Source organism: Panthera pardus, unplaced genomic scaffold (genome assembly GCF_024362965.1).
Source record: "Panthera pardus isolate Hobbes unplaced genomic scaffold, ASM2436296v1 HiC_scaffold_22, whole genome shotgun sequence".
Lineage (NCBI taxonomy): Eukaryota > Metazoa > Chordata > Mammalia > Carnivora > Felidae > Panthera > Panthera pardus.
In genome coordinates, this window is record NW_026526788.1 from 39,307,506 (window position 1) to 39,322,462 (window position 14,957).

The window sequence follows — 14,957 nt, forward strand, 5'->3', positions numbered from 1 at the left end:
GTAAATCAGACCGTGTTAGTCTTCCGCATAAAACCCTTCACTGGTTTAATAAAAGGCCTCCATCCCTAGACACAGCCTCACATGCCCTGCCCACCTCCCGACTTGGGGGAGAAAGAAAACCATATGGCCAGAATAGCAAATAGGAAATCCTCCTTCCCAGGCTTGCTATTCTGGCCACATGGTTTTCTTTCAGTTCCTTCACATGTCCAGAGCTTACTTTTGTCCACAGTTTACCTTTTTCAGGGCCTCAGTACATACTGCTCTCAACCTGGAATGTGTCAGCCTGGCTTTTCCCCAGGCTGTCCCCTCACTCATTTGACTTCAACAACTCTTCCTCAAGGACACAAAGTTACTCTTATTCTCTATCCCAGCTCCTTGCTTTTGTTTCAGCATTTATCTCAACTTGCAATTGTCTTTCCCACTAAAAGTAAACTTTATGGAGCAGGAGGCCTCAGCTGTCTCTTTACTGCTGTATCCTCAGCATCAAAATAGGGCCTGCACAGGTACTCGATTAGGCACTCACTATCTGCTTAAAGGTGACTGAATGGACAGATTCCCCAAAGATGTCCCTGAGCTTCCTGGGATGTCACAAGCAGGCTTGTCTCCCCTTTGATAAAAAAACCTGGAATGGACTGAACCATCTCCGTTGCAAGATCTCCTCCTTAAATAGGACTCAACCTGTTGATTTGCTTGTACTAAAATGTGGTTTACCTAGTTCCCTGGCCCAGTTTTGAGAGATGTGACTTTCCTGTTGCCCACCTAGCCCTCTTCCATTTGGATGACTTTAAGAATCACTAGCGTGCCTGTGCCTCATTTCAGAGAGGTGGGAAGAGACCATGGAGGGCAGCCTTTCTAGTACCACCCCCCTGTAATTCATCCCTGGAGTCGGCCTCCTTCCTCAAGGCTGCTCTCAGCCATCTCCCCGGGACAGAACTTAGCAACAAATCTCAGCAAGCGGTCCAAAGAAAGCTTGGTATTTTTAGCACCAAGACTAGAAGGAGCAGGTCTTTGCTGCCCAGTGTGCAAAAAAATGCAAAATGTTAACTTACTACCCTTCTCTTCAAGTTCCCCGCCCCCTGCAGTCTCCGAAGCCAGGCATGAGCGCCTCCTATTTTCTTTTTCTTTTAAGTAAGCTCTATGCATAACGTGGGGCTTGAAGTCACGACCCCAAGATCAAGAGTCGCATGCTCTGCGGACTGAGCCAGCCAGGGGCCCCGCCTATTTCCAATACGGCCATTTTTCTTAATCCTGCGCTCACCCCTACCCGGTCACCCCCCTACCCCCCTTGAGAGATGTTGCTTCCCCTCGGCCCCCACCACGCGGGTTTCTCCCGAGCTCAGGGCCAGCCCAGTAGGAGGTAAGGCAGGGGGCGCCGACGCAGCACACCTTGGTGGGGCGCTCGCGGTGGCCCCAAAATGGGACAATGGGGAAGTCGGGTGACCAGGCCCCACCGCCGCTCGGGCAGCGCGGGCGGAAAGGCCGGGCGGCCTGGGGGAAGGGCAAGCGGGGGCCGGGTGGGGAGGGGCAGGGGGCGGGGCCCTCCGGGGGCCGGGGCGGAGCCGGGGCGGGCCCGAGGAGCGCGGGCGGCACTGCACCGCGCAGGGAAGCGGCGCTTTTTTCTCTGCTGCCGCCCGGCGCCGCGCCCCCGGCCCCGCCCCTCCGCGCCCCGCCCCCATCGCTCGGACGGCCCGAGTCGCGCCCTCCCACCCCGCGCCTCCGAACTTGCTCTAACTTCCTCGGCCGAGCCCGGCCGAGCCGCTGCCCCTGCCGCCGCCGCCGCCGCCGCCGCCGCCGCTGCCGCCACCGCCGCCGCCGCCGCCGCCGCCGCTGCCGCGCCCGGGTGAGTGGAGCGCGGAGCCCCCCCCCCGCTAGAGCGTCGGGCCCTGCCCCGCTCATTGTCTGAGGCCGACCCCCCCCCCTCCCGCCCCCCGAGGGCCCTCTGGGGACTAGGACTGATCCCCAGGTTCGGGGTCGGCCCCTCCGGCTTCCTCGCCCTTGTCCCGGAGGCGGCCCCACGGGCGGCGCTGGCTTTGTCTGCCCAGATCGCCCGCGAGGGGCTGGAGGCCTTGGCCCGGACCCCGCTAAACCGAACTCCCGCGCCGGGCGGAGTGAGAGCCTCAGCGGGCGACCAGCCTGGCGCTGGGGCTTCAATAGCCCTCGCCCTGTCCGCGTTCCCGGACGGGTGCGCGCCGGAGTCGCGCGGGGGTGGCAGAGCTCGGGGAGAGGGGGGCTGGACCGCCGCCTTTAGGGGCTCTGCCTCCGGTCCCCTGTAACGAACCCAGGGAGGGGCACTCCCTTCGGCTCGGGCCGAGGGTAGAGGATGGGTGCAGACCCAGGAGGGCCGTCCCCTCCCCTGCCCCGCGGTGGGTGTGTACCGAGTCGCTCACCCGGGCGGTGCGCCTCACTCTGCCCTGCACGGGTTTGGGGCGGCCCGAGTTTGAGTAGGTGGTGACCCAGCTTCTCCGCGTTCGTCGTTGGAGGTTGTGCTTGGGAGCAGAGCCGAACTCCTGACCTAACTGGAGCTTCGGTGGAGTTGGCTGGTCTCGCGCCGCTCCTCCTGCTGGGGAGGGGTGGTGGTGCGGGTGGGTGGAAAGTGTGTATGTGTGTGTAGGGGTGATTATGCGGCTGGGTAGGAAGTGTGTGTGTGTGTGTGTGTGTGTGTGTGTGTGTGTGTGTGTGTTGGGAGGGGAACCTCCGGCACACGTGTGAAGTTGGTCTGCTAGAAGCGCTCCCTGCTGTGGGGAGTCAGGGGGAAGGCGATGGCCCCAGTACTGGCAGTGGCCTCTGGCTGCCAGCGGCGATGAGTGCGGCTGTGTGTGTGTACAAGCTGAGCGGCTGTCCCGGGGTGCTGGTGTCTGGGGGGCATCAAGTCATGCTGAGACACAAGTGCAGGGCGTTACAGTGGAGCCTCTGCTGGTGTGCTCACTCCAGTGATCTGCTCCGTAGAGGTCTTCCTTCCCGGATGGGGGTGGCTGGGACTGATAGGAGTGGGTGTAGCTGCCTGCCAAAGCCTCAAAAGTAGCCTTCCAACTACCCTTTGACCTCAAAGAAGGGGAAGTTAGTGTCTGCTGAGTGCTTGGGCCACCCTTCCCTATTTGTGAAGGGAAACCTGGGGTCTAGGCCACCAGAGCCCACCCAGCACCCCTTTATCCTTTCTACATTCAACTAGCCCAGTGGTTGGCAGAGGCACCCTTCCTTCCTTCCAGAGATCCTCCTGGGACCCTCAGAATGCGGCACATACTCTTCCATCTTGGCCCCATATACCCTTCCAGCTCCTCTCTCAGCTGTCTCCAAACTTTGTCCCAGTCCGATGATCCCTAGGGTCTGGGAGACAGGCCACCACAGAGGGATTTTCCCCTCCTCTCCTGCTGCATCGCGCTTTGTTCCCACCTTCAGCTGGAGAATTTCTTGCTCTCTCCATCCCCACATCTTTGAACTGCTCTGCTTGGACCATCAAATGTGACTTTCAGGTCATTTAACAAAGCATGATGGAGAGTCTGTGGGGTGCCAGATGTGCCAGGTGCTGTTTGCAGGCACTGTCCCAGGCTCACAACTCCCTGAGAGACCGTAGGCCCTGTGTGGTCTTACAGCCCAGCCTGGACATAGGTGGTCGGTGCTCAGTGGTGTTTTATTGATTTGCACTTGGTCTCCCCTTAGGCAGCATTATTATTCAGGCAAGCGGGAGTGCAAGCCCACTGGTGCTTCTGGAGGTGGCTCCTTCAGGAAGAAAAGGCATGGAGGGGAGGGGGCTGCAGAGGGTGGGCTGCCCAGGGAAGTTCCCTCCTTTACCAACTGGGTAGCTGTGCTCATCTCTGAGGACAGGTGAGGGTGCCTCCCTCCCCATCTTTGAGGATGGGAAGGACAAAGCTCATGCCCTGTGTTGGAGGGGAGGGGACTCTGCCCTGCAAATCATGGTGATAGTGGAAGCCAGGGAGTTCTGGGCTTCCAGAAACATTATCTAAGGCCTCACTTGGGTCACCATGTGCTCAGAGATTGGACTTATTTTCTATTTGGCCTTGCCTACAGAGTGCCATTGTGCCAGTCCTGGGCAACCTGTGCTGGATGTAAAACCTAGTGAAAGTTCCGGACAAGTTTGCAAGCAATTCCGTGCACGGTTTAAGAGTGTAGTAACAGTGCGTTTACTGAGACTTACTCTTGGTGGACACAGACGCCAAGCTCTTTCCTGAACACTTCACTTGCTTGAACTCATTTAACCCTTGACACGACACAGTAGGATAGATAATGTTATACGCCCCATATGACAGATGAGGAAACTGTTCTGGAGAGGTCACAGACTACTCGCCTAAAGTCTCAGTGTGAGCAGGTTTTCTCATTTCTAATGTAGACCGTGCCTTCGTAAGAAAGTTGGTTAGTACACTGCACAAGCCTGGCCCGTAGTGGAGCTACTAGGTCCTTCAATGCAGCGGCCCTTTTATCCCCTGCTTCTGAAAGCATCTCATCGGTCCGGGCACGTAGCAGGCACCCCGGAACCCCTGTTGAGTGATGGGTGAAGTAGCTTCAGCCTCCCTTGGGCCAGCGAATGGGACGACCAGCACTGCCATGCAGAGAAGATTGGGGCGTGAGTCACGGCCTCTATCTGTCTAGATAGATCAGGGTTTGCTGTGGTAACAAGTCCCCAAATCTCAGAGGCTTAAAGCAGCAGAGGTTTATTTATTGCTCGCACCGCATCCGTCCCAAATCTGCTTTCTGTTGTTCTCACTGTGGAACCCATGCTGATTAATTGGAACATTCCTGGTCCCTTGGACAGGGGGACAGAGCTCATGACCAGTCTCACCCTGGCTCTTTAAAGCTTCCACCCGGAAGCGGCGTTTCACTGGCCGAAGCAGCCACGTGGGCCTACTTACACCTACAAGGTGGGGTGGCGAAGGGGATTGGGAACATTTGGTGAGTGGCACTAAATGCTTACCATCTGCCTACCGTGGTGCCCTCTGTGATTTCTTCCCAAGGCCTGGGTCTGAGTGTCACCAGAAACAGTGATCGTGAATTAAAGGAGCACTGTTTAGGCTAAAGATGAATCGAAGTGCCACATTTGAAGGGCAGAGGTAGGGTGAACAAGAAAGCATGTTAGGGTGGGAACAGGTAGTCTGCAGAGGCAGCCTGCTGGTCTGATCCCGCGCGAGTGACTTGGGTTCCTTGGGTTTTCATTTATTCATTCATGGGCCCAAGGACTAGTGAGTTCCAGGCCATGGATGATTTCTACTAAGCATATATTCAGCTCCTAGCCCAGTACTAGGGACTGTGACCTGGGTTAATGAGCCTTGTTTTCTGCTGCTCAGTCCTAGTGGCCTTTGAAGAGGGATGTTAATGTCTATGCGACGGAAAGTTGGCTCCTGCTCCAGCCCTTGGAGTTCAGCCCATGGAGTTCTTGGCCTTCCCCATGCTTTACCTGTATGTGGCTAGTAGGGTCAACCACCTTTTCTAGAAACAGGAGCAGGTAGAGGCACCCCTCTAGGTCTTCACCTTCCTCTTCCATTTCTGAGACTCTGGGGCTGAGCTTGTAGGCCTGCGGGTGTGGGGAAAGGAAAGGTAGTGAGTTACTAAGGGACAGAATCCCATGGAGAAAAGCTTGATTGGGTGTGGGGCTGGGGTGATTCTCTGGCCTGTTGAAGGGGGCCGAACCCCTCTGTTCCCTGCAGTTTTCCACTCAAGTCGCCCTTGCAGGATGTTAAAGAGCCCACCACACTGTGGAACTTGCTTTTGTGCTTTGTCACCTGCTTGTTCTTTGGTGACTTCCAGCAGGGCCAGGAAACACTGGTGGAGGCCTGAGACCTCAGGTTCTTCTGCATTGGGTTAACTTACTATCCTTCGTCCTGTTTCCTCCTTTTCCAGAGCCTCTGCTTTCCCACCTCTGGAAAGAGGGAGAGGTCATGGTGGGTTACCACAGCGGGCTTGCTCCTGGCTGGCCGTCATAGTTCCCAGGGTACTGCGTAGACCCGCGCTCTGTGAATCTTCGGTCCAGGTGAATGGCAACTGGTTTGTCTTCTCTTCCATTATAGCGGTGTCCTCCATGAATCTGTGTGGGATACTCATACTTGTCTCTGCGTCCATTTTCTCCCTCACGGCATGTTTTCTGGCTCAGACAAGGGCAGGTGCCTGTGTGGGAACAGCACAGGCCCTGGTTGGTGGGAAGTGTTCAGAGCCTCTGCCAGTTAAGCATTAAGACGAATAACCTTGTCCGGCCTGTAGGGTGGACAGTGGGGAGGCCAGCTTTCGGGTTGTATCTGCTTTGTAGCCGAGTGACCCTGTAGACACGTCTTTGATTTTGTTTTCTTTGTTCCTCCTCCTGGACTTGATGTTCTCATCCGTAATGAGGGAGGAATCTGCCCTTCCTGTCTCTCATGGGGTTACTATAAAACTCAAGTGCACACTTCAGGTCCGGGAAGCACAATGTTAGGCCTGACACTCTGGTTTGGGGCTCAGCAGGGTGTTCACCAGCAGCTGGTTCCGGGAACCCCACTTCCTCTGCTCTTGGGCTTGGTGGGGTTGGGTGGGGCTGGGCCAGGCTCTGCTGTGCTGTGGTTTTTCTCTTGGAGGCCTGGTAAGCTGAGCTTCAGTGGGCCTGGGCAGGCTGGGATTAAACTCTTCACTTCTTGAGGTCTGTCTGTTCTGCTTCCCTTGCTGAGCAGCCAGAGGGAAGGCTTAGAATCCTGGCGTCCATCGGCTAGGTAACTGGAGGGACTGGCTCCTCTCTCCCTGGGGGTCTGTCAGCCTGTGCTGTGTGGCAAGAGTCATGGCAGTTGGTTCTACAGTGGCCCCCGGGATCCTGGGTAAGAGGTGAGCTCCTGTTGCTGCCTGAGACTGTGTTTCCTGGAATTTGGCAGAGCTGAGGCTGGGCTTTCCCGCGGGGCTGTGGGTTGGGGGAGAGGTGGACCAGGACAGGGACCGGGCAGGGCTCGAGCCTGAGGAGAGAGGTTTGGTGACCTCTTTGGGTTTTCCCTGATTGTGGGTCCCCGCTGCTGGTGTCTGTGCCAAGCTACTCTGCAGGGCCCAGAGAGCTTTGAAAAAAAAAAAAGAGGCTTTGAGGAATTCCTAGTGGTGACACCCAGGAGAGAGTCCTTAGCAGCAGCTGGAATCAACTGAGTGTCCTCTGAATCTCTTTCCTCTGCATCCCGAGGTCTGAGTGGCAAGTGGTAAGCCTGAGAGGCCCGAGGGCCACAGCATGCGCCAGGATGCATGGTCCCAAGGCAGGGTGTTGTGCTTCAAGCTTCAGAAGCCCGTCGGGGCGACTGAGGAAACCTGGGCTTCTCTGAAAGTTGGCCATAAGGAAAAGAGCCGGCTCAGCTTCAGATTGGGGCCTGCCGGCCGCTGCCAACTGCTCCGAGGAGAGGCTCTGGTTGCCCACTGAGTGACCGTTGCTGTGAAGAGACCTCCCTAACGTCTAACCAGCCTGCAGATTGGCTGTCTTATTTTAGGCCTTTACCCCTAGGCCAGGCAGACGGGTCTGTCCCTGGAGCTTGGTGGGGGAGGCCCGCCCCAGCCCCAGACCGAGTGGTTTCCCCATTTGGGGACCAGGAAGATTTGGAGCTCCATGATATTAAAGAAATGATTATTCTGACACTTTAAGACAGTAAAGCAGACTTGATGTAGGACTTGCAGCAGACAGAAGGACTTCTGCCTTAGGGGTGTGCTAACAGACCTCAGGATTCTGCTGAAGGCCGGCTAGGGGGTCAGCTGTTACCTGAGGGTTATTGGAAGAGGAGGAACTGGTCAGACACGGAGGGCAGGGGATTCTGGCCAGACGGACCCAGCGGGATTCTTGCTGAAACTGGACGGAGATGGAAGCCCCAGGCCGGGCCTGGCTGAGCGGAGGGCTCGGAAGAGCCTAAGTCTGGTCAAGGAGAGACTGCGTCCGTGTTTGAGGCTTGCAGCAGCCCGCGTGCGGTCCCTGGTCCTGCTCCCGGTTCCCGCCTGGCCTGAGACTTCCCGCTCTTCCCACTTACTTCTCAGGAGCGGTTGGCTCTCCTTGTTTCCAGAAACCGAGTCTTTTCAGCAACTGCTGGCTCCTCCCTCTCAGCCTGTTGGACTGTCCCTGAGCACCCAGGAAATAGTGTAGACCCGGGGGCTGGGCTCCCTGTGGACCCCCGCCCCCCCTACTGGCTCCTGTTGCCGGACCTGTTGGGTGCCAGACCACAGCCCCTTGGCTCCCCGACAACCCTCCCTGTTTGACTCTTGTTTCTTGGCCTCCGTACCTTGTATTTCTTGCTCTCTCTCCATCCTGGGCAAACCAGTCTGACAGCTTTGTGCATCACCCTCCTCTCGGCCTAGGGACTGGGCTGCCTCATTTGTCTGAGCTGGGCCCAGGGATCTGCTTGGGGGGGGGGGGGGGAAGGGGGGGCGGCTCTCCTCTCCCTGTCTGGGCTGTGTACTGGGGGCTTCTGGGTGGGAGCCCCCCAGCCTTCTTCCCCTGTTTAAGGCCTTCCCGTCCCTGCAACCAGCCAACGGTGTCTGACGTTCCTTGCTTTCTCTCTGCCCCTCCTCTCTACTTGGTCAGTCCTCACACTGATGACCTTGTTTGGTGCGTCTTCTACTCCTGGGGGACCTTCTATCTCAACAGCCAACTTTTTAGGAAGGAGGCCACCTGCTGTTGTGAGTAAGAAGGGTGTGTGAATAGAACCTCTTGGCTGTGGGTTCGGGGCCTTCGTCCGTCCTGACGGCTCCAGGCCAGAAGCTGGCTCTGTTTCCTCTCTCTGCCTGCCACAGTCGATGTCTCTCCTCTTCCCCTGAAATAGAAGTAATGGTATAAATATGGATACATTTTGAGGGGGCATGTTGACAACAGAGTCTGCGGTGGTAGCAGTGGGGATTTCATTCCCCAGGGAGCCAGGAGGAGGGCGTGGTGTGTACCCAGGTGCAGAGGTGGCCCAGGGCCCCTCTGGGTGCGGGTAGCCCTGAACCGAACCTCTTTCTTGTGGGAAGACAGGTGAGGTGGTGGGGCAGGTGCCAGTGCAGATGCTGCAGGATTTGGTTGTTGAGCATCAGTGCTTGCTTCGGGGTGGGGAACTTGCCCACTCATGCAGGAAGATGGTTGCAGAGGTCTGGCAGAGGCTGGTCTTGGTCTGATGGAGGGTTCTAGCATTTCGGGAAAAGAGCTGCCGAGGAGTTGCTCCGGGCTCATCGACAGGGGCGGGGACTTGTTTCCTAGCAGCTGAGGTTTGAGGGCTCCAAGTGCCAGCCTGATTCTGCTCGTTGTGAAATCTCATTTGTAATCTCTGGTTGGGGGGCTACAGATGAACACTGAGCAGCCATTGGAGAGCGTCTTATGGGATAGGGGAGCCAAACATACATACTTCCCCTCTGTCCAGCCTTCTTTCTCTGTGGCCTGGGTAGTCTGTGAACTTGAGGCCAACAGGAGATCTTTGCTGTGGCGGCCGGGGGTGTGGTGGCACTAAGTGGGGGCCTAGTTCTGCTAGGTAGAAAGAGTTCCATTCACGAACCACTCCCTGCCTTCCAGATGGTCTCACCCAAATGGTCTGGCCAGTAGGCATTGTGTCATACCCTTCAGAAGCAGGAGAGACTGGGATGGTTATTATATTGTTCCTCAGGGGGAAAATCACTTGGAGGAAATACATCAGCGCTTCTGAGTGCAGAGTATTTATTGACATGCAGTGAAAGGAGGCTTTTAAACAACATATATGTATCCCTCTAGTAAGGAATAAATGTACAAACCTATCTCACGACTCCATTTTGCAGTTCCTATTTCCTGAAAGGTATGTATATATATATATATATATATATATATATATATATATATATATATATATATATATAAAATATAGTTTAGTAGCTAAGGGATTGGGGTTTTGAGCTGGGATTTTGGAGAAACTGTTTTTAGCCTGTACTTGGAGTTGGGCCAGGCCTAGAAATCTGTTGAAATAGCTTTCTTTAACTGCTAAAATTGGGATGGGTTCGTACCACTAGGATCTTGAGCCTCACTGATGGCTGGGGAGGGCCCTGCAGAAGGGTCCGTGCTGGAGGCCTGGGATGCCTGCGGTTCAGCCTCCTCCGGGCACAGGCCTGAAGCTTGGGGGCTTACGGTCTCACCGCAGAGTGCACCTGCCTACAGGTGGCCCTCCTTGTGGAATAACCTCTGGTTTCCTTCCTGCCTTTGTCAGAATCTGCTCTTGGTCTTCCTGGGAAAGCTTGTATGTATGTGGGGACCTGGGGCGGAGTAGTGAGCAGGGAGTTCTCTGAGGTGGTGCTACTCTTTCTGGATCACAGACGCTGGCACCCCTTCCCCTACTTTGCTCCTCAGCCCCTTGTTCTAGGGAGATGCCAGAAGCTGCATGCAGGGAGAGGTACAGGTGCCATGTGTGAGTGTGTGTGTGTGTGTGTGTGTGTGTGTGTGGCTACAGCCACAAACTTCAGGGATTGTATGTAAGTATGTATGTATTTATTTATTTATTTAAATGTTTATTTTATTTTTGAGACAGACAGAGACAGAGCATGAGCGAGGGAGGGGCAGAGAGAGAGAGAGAAGCAGAATTTGAAGCAGGCTCCAGGCTCTGAGCTGTCAGCACGGAGCCTGATGTGGGGCTCGAACTCATCAACCATGAGATCATGACCTGAGCCAAAGTCAGACTCTCAACCGACATGAGCCACCCAGGCGCCCCTAGGGATTTTAAATGTCAATTTAAGTTTAACTTTTAGTTAAAATGTATACATGATAAAAAAAGCACATAAAGATATACAGTGAAAATGAGCATTTCCATGCCTGACCTCTTTAGTTCTGCTCCTCTGAGGCCTCTGTCACATGTTGGGTGCCTAGGCGAGCGTGCCTGTCCTCCTCCCTCCGTTATCCCCTTGCTGGTATGCTAATTCCTCTGTTCTGTACTTTGTGAATTTTACTCTAAAGTGTAGCTTTAGCCATTCTTTTTAACAGCGACCTGTTCTTCCGCTGCATGGTAAACCGTGATTCGCTTTGTCAGCCTCCTATGGATGGACATTGAAGTTGCTTTCAGTACCAATTTGGCTTCTAGAAGCCGAGCTGCAGGAATGCCTTGCACATGCTCATAGGTCTGTAATAGGCCACTGGAGGAGGAGTCTAGGCACTGGGTGCTTAACAAGAAAGGAAGCATGTTGTTTTGATTCGGGAGAGGGGGGAAGGAAGGTTTCCGAGTTTTTCTTTCTCAGAGGGATCTTGTATTTACTTCTGCAGACAGAGTCCGGGGCTGGAGGGGAGACTGGGGTGCTGGTGTCCTGGTTTCCACTGCAGTCTGTTTTGGTTCAGCTCAGGTTATCCAGCCTCCACGGAGCACCTGTTGTTTGCATCCGTTGGCTGTGCCCTGTGCGCGCCCAAAAGTGTGATACAAGAGTTTGAGGAGGCAGCCAGTGCCAGATGAGGTCTGGGGAGGGAGGAGAGACTTCGAATATGTGGGTATGACCAGGCCCAGGAGTGTGCGGGACTTGGGTGGGGGGCTGGGGGCGTGAGCCTGGAGTCTTGGCTGAGAAGCCAGCGGGGGCTGGGCATTTGTTTTCTCCCTCAGTTTTGGGGGTCGCTGTGAGGGTCAGGCATCCTGTCGTGGCCTCCTTGGACTTTCTGTGGCTCTGGGATCCCCGTCTCCTACCTGCTTTGCAGCCCCAGCTTCGTCCACCCTGTGATTTTAAAGGCCTATGTGTAAGGCACCTGGTGTAAATAATAGATGGGCTTTCTCTTTGGAGCAGGTGCCATCCTTTCAGAGCAGAAGCGGGGGGGGGGGGGGCGCGGTGAGGGCAGCTGAGTGTTTCCTCCTGGCTTGGGTTGGGGAGAGGGAGGGCGGAATATGAGAGACGGTGCACGTGAGAGCCATCCCCTGGCATCCTCCTGGGAGTTCTGGGAGCTCTCTGGCTGTTTCCCCATCCCCGTGGCCACTGTGTGCCTCCGAAGTGACCACAATTTTTCCCTTTGTCGCTCTGGCTGGGCAGGGCTAGAAGTGGGGAAGTTTTAGGGCTGGCTGGCAGATAGCCCTCCCTAAATAGAAAGGTGGCTGTTGTGACCCTGATCTGGTGGGTTGGATTCCTGTGCCCCTGCCCCGTCTCTCTCACCATTGCTATTACTTGCTGCCCCTATGAGAAGTCCAGAGCTTTCCATGCCCACAGCTCTGTTGTATGGGGCTCTGGGGCCTGGGCAGCACAGAAGTTCCTATTGTGGCCGGGTGGCAGCTAGGGCTGACCTGTAGGGCTAAGGAGGTGGGGCCTGGGGCCTGACAGTGGAGCTATTCACAGGCTCTGCCCTGGTTTCCTGCTGCCTCCCATTGTGAATTTTTTGAGCAGGGGAGGGGAGGAGGAGAGGGGGTGGCCAGGGCTGCTATTGTTGCTGGCAGCAGGAGCCCATTATGCTCACAGAAGTCTTTGGTAGACTGATCTTAGCCACTCCGGGACCCCTTTTGTGTTTTGTGATGCTGGCTGAGCTGCCCAGCCTGGACTCTGCCCTCTCCCAGCGCTCCCTCCAAACCGCCCCCCCCCCCCCCCCCCCCCGCCATCCCTGGAGGTCTGGATGGGCCCTGCTCTTTCTGGGTACCTCCATCAGGATCTCCATTCCCCTCTCTCAAGTCTCCATGCTGTGCTCGGAGCCACCCCCCTCCCTGGGAAGAGTTCTGAGCAGCTGGGCAAGGAGTGGGGGTGCCTGGTCGCTGTCCCATCAGCCACCTGCCTGCCTGCCGCCTCTGGGAGTGGGTCCTGCCTGAGCTCTCCTGGCCCAGCTGTGCCCTTGGATGGGGGTCAGGTGCATGCCTGGGATGCTGTCAGTCTCGAAGGCTCCCCTCTCCTTTGTACCTCAGTGCTCGGCCCAGTGTCCCCTGTTCCTCCCTGGAGCACTCAGATGCAGAAAAGCTTGCTTGCTAGCCGGCTGGCCTGGAGCCTTCCCGCTGCCTGAGCCACGGCCATTTTCCTTTGTTCTGCCGTCTCCGGACTCTTGAATCTCAGGCAGGCGGCAGGCTGGGCAGGCAGCCGGCGGCAGGCGGTGGGTGTGCAGCACCAGCGGAAGCCCTTACGACATGAGTCTTTCCACTGAGCCAAAGGCATTCAATCCCCTGGCTGCACTCAGTTCCTCCAGCTGCACCCCTGTCTCCCCAGGGGTGTTGAGATCTCTGTTTGGTTAGAGAAGGTCACCGCCTCTTACTGGATCAAGTATCATGGTGACTTGTACAGTGGGGACTGAGAGAGGTCCCACCTGTTTGTGGCCACTGCGGGTGTGAGAGCGGGGGGGAGAGAACACACAGCGCCTTGGGAATGCTAGCCTCCTGGTCTTTGGCAGAAAAAGCTACTCCCAGATACCAGGTGTGGTCCTCCTTTACCTCCTGGCACCCTCTGATGAAGTCTGTGGAGGAAGAGCTCTTGGCATTTAGTGGCAGGGGTGGTTGAGAGTTTTTTTATTTTGCTCTCTGTATGTTTGTGGGGATTTTTCTCCCAATTGAGGGGACTCATCCCTTGTCCCTGTGGCTCACTCTCCCCAGTTTTTGGTTGGCACGATAAGCTTCCTCCTGCGGGGCTGGTCTCACCCACGTGTCGAGTTAACAGGCAGAGCTGAGGGCTACTCCCTGGCACCTGTTCCTGGAGTTGTGCCCACCCCAAACCAGAAATCTCCTGCTTTCTAAACTCAACCACAGCCAGAATCTGTAATAGTCACCTGTCTTTGAAGTAGAGTTGCTTTGCATGAGCACTAGTAACTTTCTCTGTTTTTCTTTTGTTTAGTATTTTATTTTACCCTTTGAAAACCCATCCATCCTTGAGATCAGCCTGGCTGATTATAGGGGAGGAAAAATAATTTTCCCCCTGCCCTTCATGGTTCTTGGCTGAGACCTCCTATAATAAAAGACAGATTAACAGGAGAAAAACAAACAAGTTTAGTAACACGTCCACCTCCTGCATGCATGAGAGATCCAGGAAAACTTGAGGAACTTTCCGAAATGGCCCATGCCATCACCTTTTTCAGCTTAAGACACAAGAAAGATGGTTGGGGCTGGGGTGTGTGTGTGTGTGTGTTGGGGGGGGGGGTTGGGTGGGGAAGACCTGGAAACAGGGTAAGGTTGTTATGCAGATTTAAGTTTGTGTCTCCTTTGATAAGAATATCTTGTGATTTAGTGTCACCTTTATCTTCCTGGTGCTGAGAGCAAACACCCTTCCAAATGGAGATTTCCCTTGTAAATGTAAATTTCCCTTCGGTAACTTCTACTCCGGTTTTCAGCCCTTCTCCTGTGCCTGCTGTTTTAAAAAAAATAACAAGATCAAGATAATCCTTATGCCAAAGAGGCAAGTTTCGGGGTGGCAGATTCTGCTCTGTCCCTCATTAGCCAAGTCTCACAACTTAGGAGGTGAGTTCCAGCCCTGGACAGGGTTGCACTTTGGAGTATCATTTTAGCAAATGTTGTACAAGACTCAGCAAAAAAGAGCGAAGTTAACTTTCAAATGCGTTGAAACACAGGCGCTGCTTTTCCCGTAGCTGGCCCCGGGCAGGGTTGGGAAAGCTCACGATTGGGGCACAGTGCTCTGGAAAAAGCACATGGAGGTAGAAGGCTGGGGTTGAGTCCCACCTGTGCCACTGGCTCTTCCTGAGGTGACCTTGGCAATTCATTTCCATGGGTGCCTGTCTCTGGAAAATGGAAGGGTTGCACAGATGAACTGGAAACTTTTTAGCTGTGACTCTTTGAATTCTTTGAATCTAAATCCAAAATGGCTGCTCACTACCTTGAGAGCCCCTCTTGCCAACTCGGGATCTTTTGGGGAAGAAATGTTACCAGATGGGATTAAGGAGGCCATTTCTTCCTTAGGTTCTTGAGGGAGTCACCCCACAGATGTCCATCGTTTTTCACAGGGAAACCCACTCACCCTGAGGCCTGCCCTACACTGTCTGTTCTCAGGGGCTGGGTGTGGCAGGGCGGGAGTAACTCTTCTCTTGGAAGGGCCACATCCCTTCAGTGAAAGGGGAGTTGCCGGGGGAGGAGGAAAGTTATGCTCTTCAT

General features: G+C 55.2%; 1 protein-coding gene across 4 annotated transcripts in view; it reads left to right on the forward strand.

Moving 5' to 3' along the window:
* The first annotated feature begins 1,720 nt into the window (after positions 1-1,720).
* Positions 1,721-14,957, forward strand: part of TSPAN14 (tetraspanin 14) — a 56,234-nt gene continuing 42,997 nt past the window's right edge. Inside the window, exons 1-2 of one of the 4 annotated variants that reach the window (XM_053909644.1) lie at positions 1,726-1,840; positions 4,027-4,133. The gene's annotated coding sequence lies outside the window, so the exon portion shown is untranslated. Of the gene's footprint in view, positions 1,841-4,026; positions 4,134-6,772; positions 6,796-14,287; positions 14,310-14,957 lie in introns of those variants that run through there. The other 3 variants (XM_053909643.1, XM_019444762.2, XM_019444760.2) reach the window with 3 other exon arrangements.